Source organism: Mandrillus leucophaeus, unplaced genomic scaffold (genome assembly GCF_000951045.1).
Source record: "Mandrillus leucophaeus isolate KB7577 unplaced genomic scaffold, Mleu.le_1.0 Scaffold107, whole genome shotgun sequence".
Taxonomy (NCBI): Eukaryota; Metazoa; Chordata; class Mammalia; order Primates; family Cercopithecidae; genus Mandrillus; species Mandrillus leucophaeus.
The window spans coordinates 216848-223005 of record NW_012098876.1 but is presented as its reverse complement, the minus strand read 5'-3'; the positions used below and the strand labels follow the sequence as shown (position 1 = coordinate 223005).

Below are 6158 nucleotides of genomic sequence, written 5' to 3'. Positions count from 1 at the left end.
ATACTCCTATAGTCCAGTAATAGCTACTATATGAGTCAAAATTAATTTCAGCTACAATTACTAAGAAAAAAATATCCAAAATAACATCAAATAAAGCAGAAGAATATTTCTCTAATATAAAATGTCTGTCCACTGGCTATCTAGTGCTTGTACAGTGGTTCCAAAGCCATCGTAATCCATCAACTTCCAGATCTTCACTCCATCGTTCTTAAGGTATAATCCCCATCCTCATGGTCTAAGATATCTGCCAGAATTCTAGTCATTACATTCACATTCCAAGTAGCAGATTGGAGAAATGAGACAAGAAAGGTACAAAGGCTATGTCCTTTTAAAGTGGTTTTCTTTTTTACTTTTTTCTTTAATTTAAAAAAATGTATAGGCTGGGCACAGTGGCTCATGCCTGTAGTCTCAGCACTTTAGGAGACCAAAGCAGGAGGATCACTTGAGCCTGAGATTTCAAGACCAGCCTGGGCAACAGAGTGTGAACCTGTCTGCAAAAAATTTAAAAATTAGCTGAGCCTGGCAATGCACGCCTGTGGTCCCAGCTACTTGAGAGGCTGAGATTGGGGGATTGCTTGAGCCCAGGAGGCTATACGGACCTGTGATCACACCAGTGCACGTCAGCCTGGGTGACAGAGTGAGATCTTGTCTCTAAATAAATAAGTAAATAAATAAATAATAGAAATAGAGTCTAGCTATGTTTCCCAGGCTGATCTTAAACTCCTGGACTCACGTGATCCTCCCAGTTCAGCCTCCCAAAGTGCTGAGATTACAGGTGTGAGTCGCCACATCTGTGATAAGGTGATTTTCCAAGAAGCTGCCACACAATATATTTTATAACTAATTGACCAAACTCAGTCACACAGCGCCATAGCTGCCAGAAAAAAATGGGAAATATAGAATGTTTAGATGGGCACTGGAGTGGGAACGCCAGAATAAGGATCTCCAAAAATCTACTCCTCCATAACAGTAATAAACATACTGACAAAAATAGTCAAAATCAACTTTTTCAGAACACTGGATATTAATCCAAGGCTTGCAACAATACAAAAAGCATTTCTTGAAGAAATTGGCTGAATCGTGGTTAAAAAAACAAACAAAAAACAGTGAGCCTTGTGACATTTTAATTAGCCCTGTTTACAGATTCTCTCCCCACATGAAGAAATAATGGTAATGGTAACTACGTAAGTAAATACAAAAAGCAGTATAAAGGTAATTTTTGTTTGAAATGTTCCTTTTCTCCTATCTGATTTAAAAGATAACTACATAAAACAATACTTACAAATCTATGTCAATGGGTATATAATGTATAAGATATAATTTTTATGTCAATAGTAGGACAAAGGGGGAGGGAAGAAATGAGCTATACAGGAAAAAAGTTTGTGTATCCTATTGAAATTAACCTGCTATTAATACAAACTAAATTGTTTTAAGTTTAGATGTTAATTGTAATATCTAAGGCAATCACAAAATAACTCAAAGAATGCTAAAATAAATTACAAGGGAATAAAAATGGTACAGTAAAACATATTTAACAATATAGGAAAAAGTAGGAAAATGACAATTATAAAACCTCTTATTCATAATTACATTAAGTGTAAATGGTTTAAACACTCCAATCAAAGGCAGAGATTAGCAAAACTGATGAAAAACATGATCCAACTATATTGTGTCTACAAGTGACACACTTTATTTTTATTATTATTATTGTTGTTATTATGATTATTTTATTTCAAAGGTTTTTTGGGGAACAGGCAGTGTTTGGTTACATGAATAAGTTATTTAGTGGTGATTTCTGAGATTCTGGTGCACCCATCACCTGAGCAGTGTACACTGTACCCAACATGTAGTCTTTTATCCCTCACCCCCTACCGCCCTTTCCCCCAAGTTCCCAAAGTCTATTGTGTCATTCTTATGCCTTTGCATCCTCATGGCTTAGCTACCACTTATGAGTGAGAACATATGATGTTTGGTTTTCCATGCCTGAGTTAATTCACTTAGAATAATGGTCTCCAATTCCATCCACGTGCTGCAAACGCCATTATTTCATACTACAAGAGACACACTTTAGATTCAAGATATAAAGAGCTTAAAAACAAAAGGATGGGAAAAGATACACCATGTAAAGAGCAACTAAAAGAGGGCTAAAATGGCTGTATTAATATAAGACAAAATAGACTTAAGACAAAAAATTTTTACTAGAGACAGAAGCCATTTTCTAATGATAAAAGAGTCAGTCCCTCAAGAAAGTATAACAGTTATAAACATAATTAACCTAATGACAGAGCCAAAAAGTAAATGAAACAAAAACTGACAGAATTAAAGAAAAAACAGACAATTCAACAATAAGAGTTGGAGATCTCAATACGTCACAGTCAGCAATGGATAAAACAACTAGACAGAAGATCAAGAAGAAAATAGAAGACTTGAATAATACTATAAACTAACTAGGTCTAATAGACATCTATAGAACACTCCACCCAACAACAACAGAATGCACATTTTTCTCAAGTATATATGGGCCATTCTCTAGGACAGAACATATGTTAGGCCATAAAATGCATATCAAAATCTATCACTGTTTTTCTTTTTTTTTAATAGAAGGGAATTTTATTATTTTTTCAGAGAATTCAGACAACCATTGATTAAACAGAGCCATTTCTCGGCACTCTTTTCTCTCCACTTAAGAAATTGGAATACAGCATGATGAGAAGGATGATGCCAAAACAAGATTGCTGTCTCACATCATCTAGGGTACAAATACGCACTTACTTAATCACTTGACACTTCATCGAATGCAAAGCAATACTTAGAATCTTTGCCTTCATTGTACACAGCTGAAGCAGGAGCCCAGGGAGGAGGAGAATGCATGGTTTTCCTTGGCGGGGGAGGTGTGCACCCTGCAGTCCTGTGGTGTTGTGGGAAGATCAGTCCATGTTCTGTCAGTTGCCATAGCCCCTAGGATGGGTGTCCTTCCAGTTATCCCACTCCCAAACTCTGCAGAGTGTTCATCATTCTCTCCCTCCTTTACTTCTTGATCTTCCTGTTGCTGAGCCGCTTTCCTGAATTCCTCTGGTGTTGCCTTGGCTGTTCCCTGGTCTGGCAATGCTCCATATTTCCGATGTTATTCATACCAGTCACTCACTGTCATAGTTGCTGGACTTGGATAACCAGCTCCAAATACTTTGGCCTGGGCCGTGTTCCCCACGAGAATGAAGGGTTTCACTGGAGGCCTATCCTGGAGAGACGAGTTAGAAGCTGATGCCTCTTTGAAGAGTCTCTTTCTCTCAGGATCTTTATTTCCTGGTCAATGCTCTCAGTCTCTTCTAAGCTGATATCAATCCACCTCTGAAGGTGAAGAAGGTAATATTCATGAACAGGCTCATCACCTGCTTGACCACTTTCCACAGCAGATTTCATTGCAGACAACCCATGGTCTAACTCCTTCTTCTGTTTGTATCTCTCTATTTTAGCCTGTCTTTGAGATGCCATAGCAAGGAGGCTAGGATAAGCCGTGGAGGAATTAGCAGTGTGATTTTCAGCTGAGTTGTGCTTTGTTTTGGGCAGCTCAAACTCTGCAACATGATAGTAATGGCACTGAGTTAAGTAGTTTATAAAGTCTTCTCGAACCCGCTGCAAATGATCTAGACGCTTGCTGGGGTTGACTTGTTTCATGGTGAGGGCTCCTTGAAACGCTGGCACCAACAGCTACTTCAGGTCGGTGGAAGCAATCTCTTCCAAATCTTCATTTCAACTGAACAAGTTGAGCTGCGATAACATTTCGGGCGCCTTCTCAAAGAGGTCCGGGCCTTGAACACCTTCTCCTGGACTATCCGGTGACAGGTGGTTTCAGTCGCTACTTTTACTTCATCCAGAAGCTGTTTGCCGGTTTCGAGCAGTTCCGGGAGCCGCGGCAACAGTGACTCATCTTCAGCAGCCGTCTTGGGGAGGGAGGATGTATTTTCTTTTTAAGAGAGACAGATCTCACTATTTTGCCCATGCTGGACTTAACCCCTGGGCTCAAGTGATCCTCCTTCCTCAGCCTCCCAAATATCAAAAATGTTAAAAATGTAAATGGATTGAAATCATTCAAATTATCTTCTCCAATCACAATGGAATAAAATTAAATTCAACAACAGAAGGAAATCTGGGGAATTTGCAAATATGTGAAAATGAAACAATACATTCATAAATAACTAAAGGGTCAAAAGAGAAATCACTGGTAAAATTAGAAAATACTTTGAGTTGAGTAAAAATGAAAACACAATGTTCAAAAACTTATGGGAGTCAGATACAACAGTGCTAACAGTAAATTTATAGCTGTAAGTACTTACAATTTAAAAAAAGAAAGATGTCAAAACAATTGCCAACCTTCCTCATTATGAAACTAAGAAAAAAGAAGAGCAAATTAAACCCAAAGCAAGTAGGAGGAAGGAAATAATAAAGATTCAAGCAGAAATAAATGAAATACAGAACAGAAAGGTAATGGAGAAAATAATCAAAATCAAAAGTTGGTTCTTTGAAAAGATCAACAAAATTGCTAAATCTTTAGCTAGGCTAGGAAAAAAGAGAGAACTTGCAGGTTTCTAAAATCAGGAATAGAAGAGGGAACATTACCACAGAGTTTACAGAAGTACAAAAGGTTATAAGGGACTACTATGAATAATTGTATGTTAACAAATTAGATAACCTAGAAATAGAAAATCTCAATAGAGTTATAAGAAGTGAAGAGAATGAATTAGTAATCTGGGCATCAATGTGCCAAGATAATCAGGATTCTTAATGCTAAGGAAGAGGAAGATTGCAGGAGGCTACCATCAGTCTCTGCCACAACCACTGTTGACACTTAGGTTGACACTCCTAGAATAACATATATGTGTAATTTATCATGTAGACCATTTGGTGACCTAACCAATTTGGTTTATTGGAAATTTAAAATGTAACAACATTTCAAAGGAAGAAAGTCTGAGTTATTCACCAAGTTTATTACCTTGCCAAATTGGCGATTTGTCCATAAAGAAACAATTGGTTGTTTTTTCTTGTTTCGTTTTCTAATAGGGTAATGTGAAGGCACTCTCTGAGACATCTCATGTAATTCCACAGCTCCAGTTACTAACTCTGTACTAATTTCTCTAAAACTGTTTCTCTAGCCTCAAGTTTTCTCTTAAACTCCAGAGCCTTATACCCAGGAGCTTCCTGAACATCTCCACTTGGATGTTGTGCAGGTGCTTCCAACTCAAGTTGTCTAAAACTGGACTCTCTGGGTGTGGCCTTTCTTCTACTTTTTTTTTCTTTCAAAGCATGAGATCTCACTATGTTGCCTAGGCTGGCTTTGAACTCCTGGGCTCAAGCCATCCTCTCACCTCAGCCTTCTGAGTAGCTGGGACTAGGCATGTACTGCTGTGTCCAGCTTGAGTGTGGCCTTTCTAATTAAAAGGTAGCCTTTTTGACTGGGCACAGTGGCTCACATCTGTAATCCCAGCACTTTGGGAGGCTGAGGTGGATAGATCGCTTGAGCCTAAGAGTTTGAGACTAGCCTGGGCAACATGGCGAAACCCCATCTCTACAAAAAAAAAAAAAAAAATTAGCTGGGCATGGTGGCATGCATTTATAGTCCCAGCCACTCAGGAAGCTGAGATGGGAAGATCGCTTGAGCCTGTCTCTGTGGATTTATCTATTCTGGATATTTCATATAAATGGAATTGTACAAAATGTGACATTTTGTATCTGGTTTCTTTCACTTAGCATAATATTTTGGAGGCCATCAACGTTGTAGCATACATCAGTATTTTGTTTCTTTTTATGGCTGAGTAATATTCCATTGTATATATATATTCCATAATTTGTTTATTCTCCATTGATGGACAGTTACACTTTTTCTACTTTTCGGCTATTGTGAATAGTACTGCTATGAATATGTACATGTACTTGTTTGAGTGCTCATTTTCAATTTGTTTGGTATATACTTAGGAATGAAATTGTAGGGTCATATGGCTATTTTATGTTTAACTTGTTGAGGAACCACCAGTTTTTTACTGTGACTGAACCATTTTGCATTCCTACCACAAATTACCTGTGTTCCAGTTTCTTTACATCCTTACCAACATTTGCTATTTTCTGTTTGTTTGTTTGTTTAATAATAGCCATCTTAATGTTTG

At 37.8% G+C, this 6158-nt stretch overlaps 1 pseudogene; it reads right to left on the bottom strand.

Moving 5' to 3' along the window:
• Positions 1 to 2927: 2927 nt before the first annotated feature.
• LOC105543606 lies at positions 2928 to 5086 on the bottom strand (annotated as a pseudogene).
• Positions 5087 to 6158: the final 1072 nt, after the last annotated feature.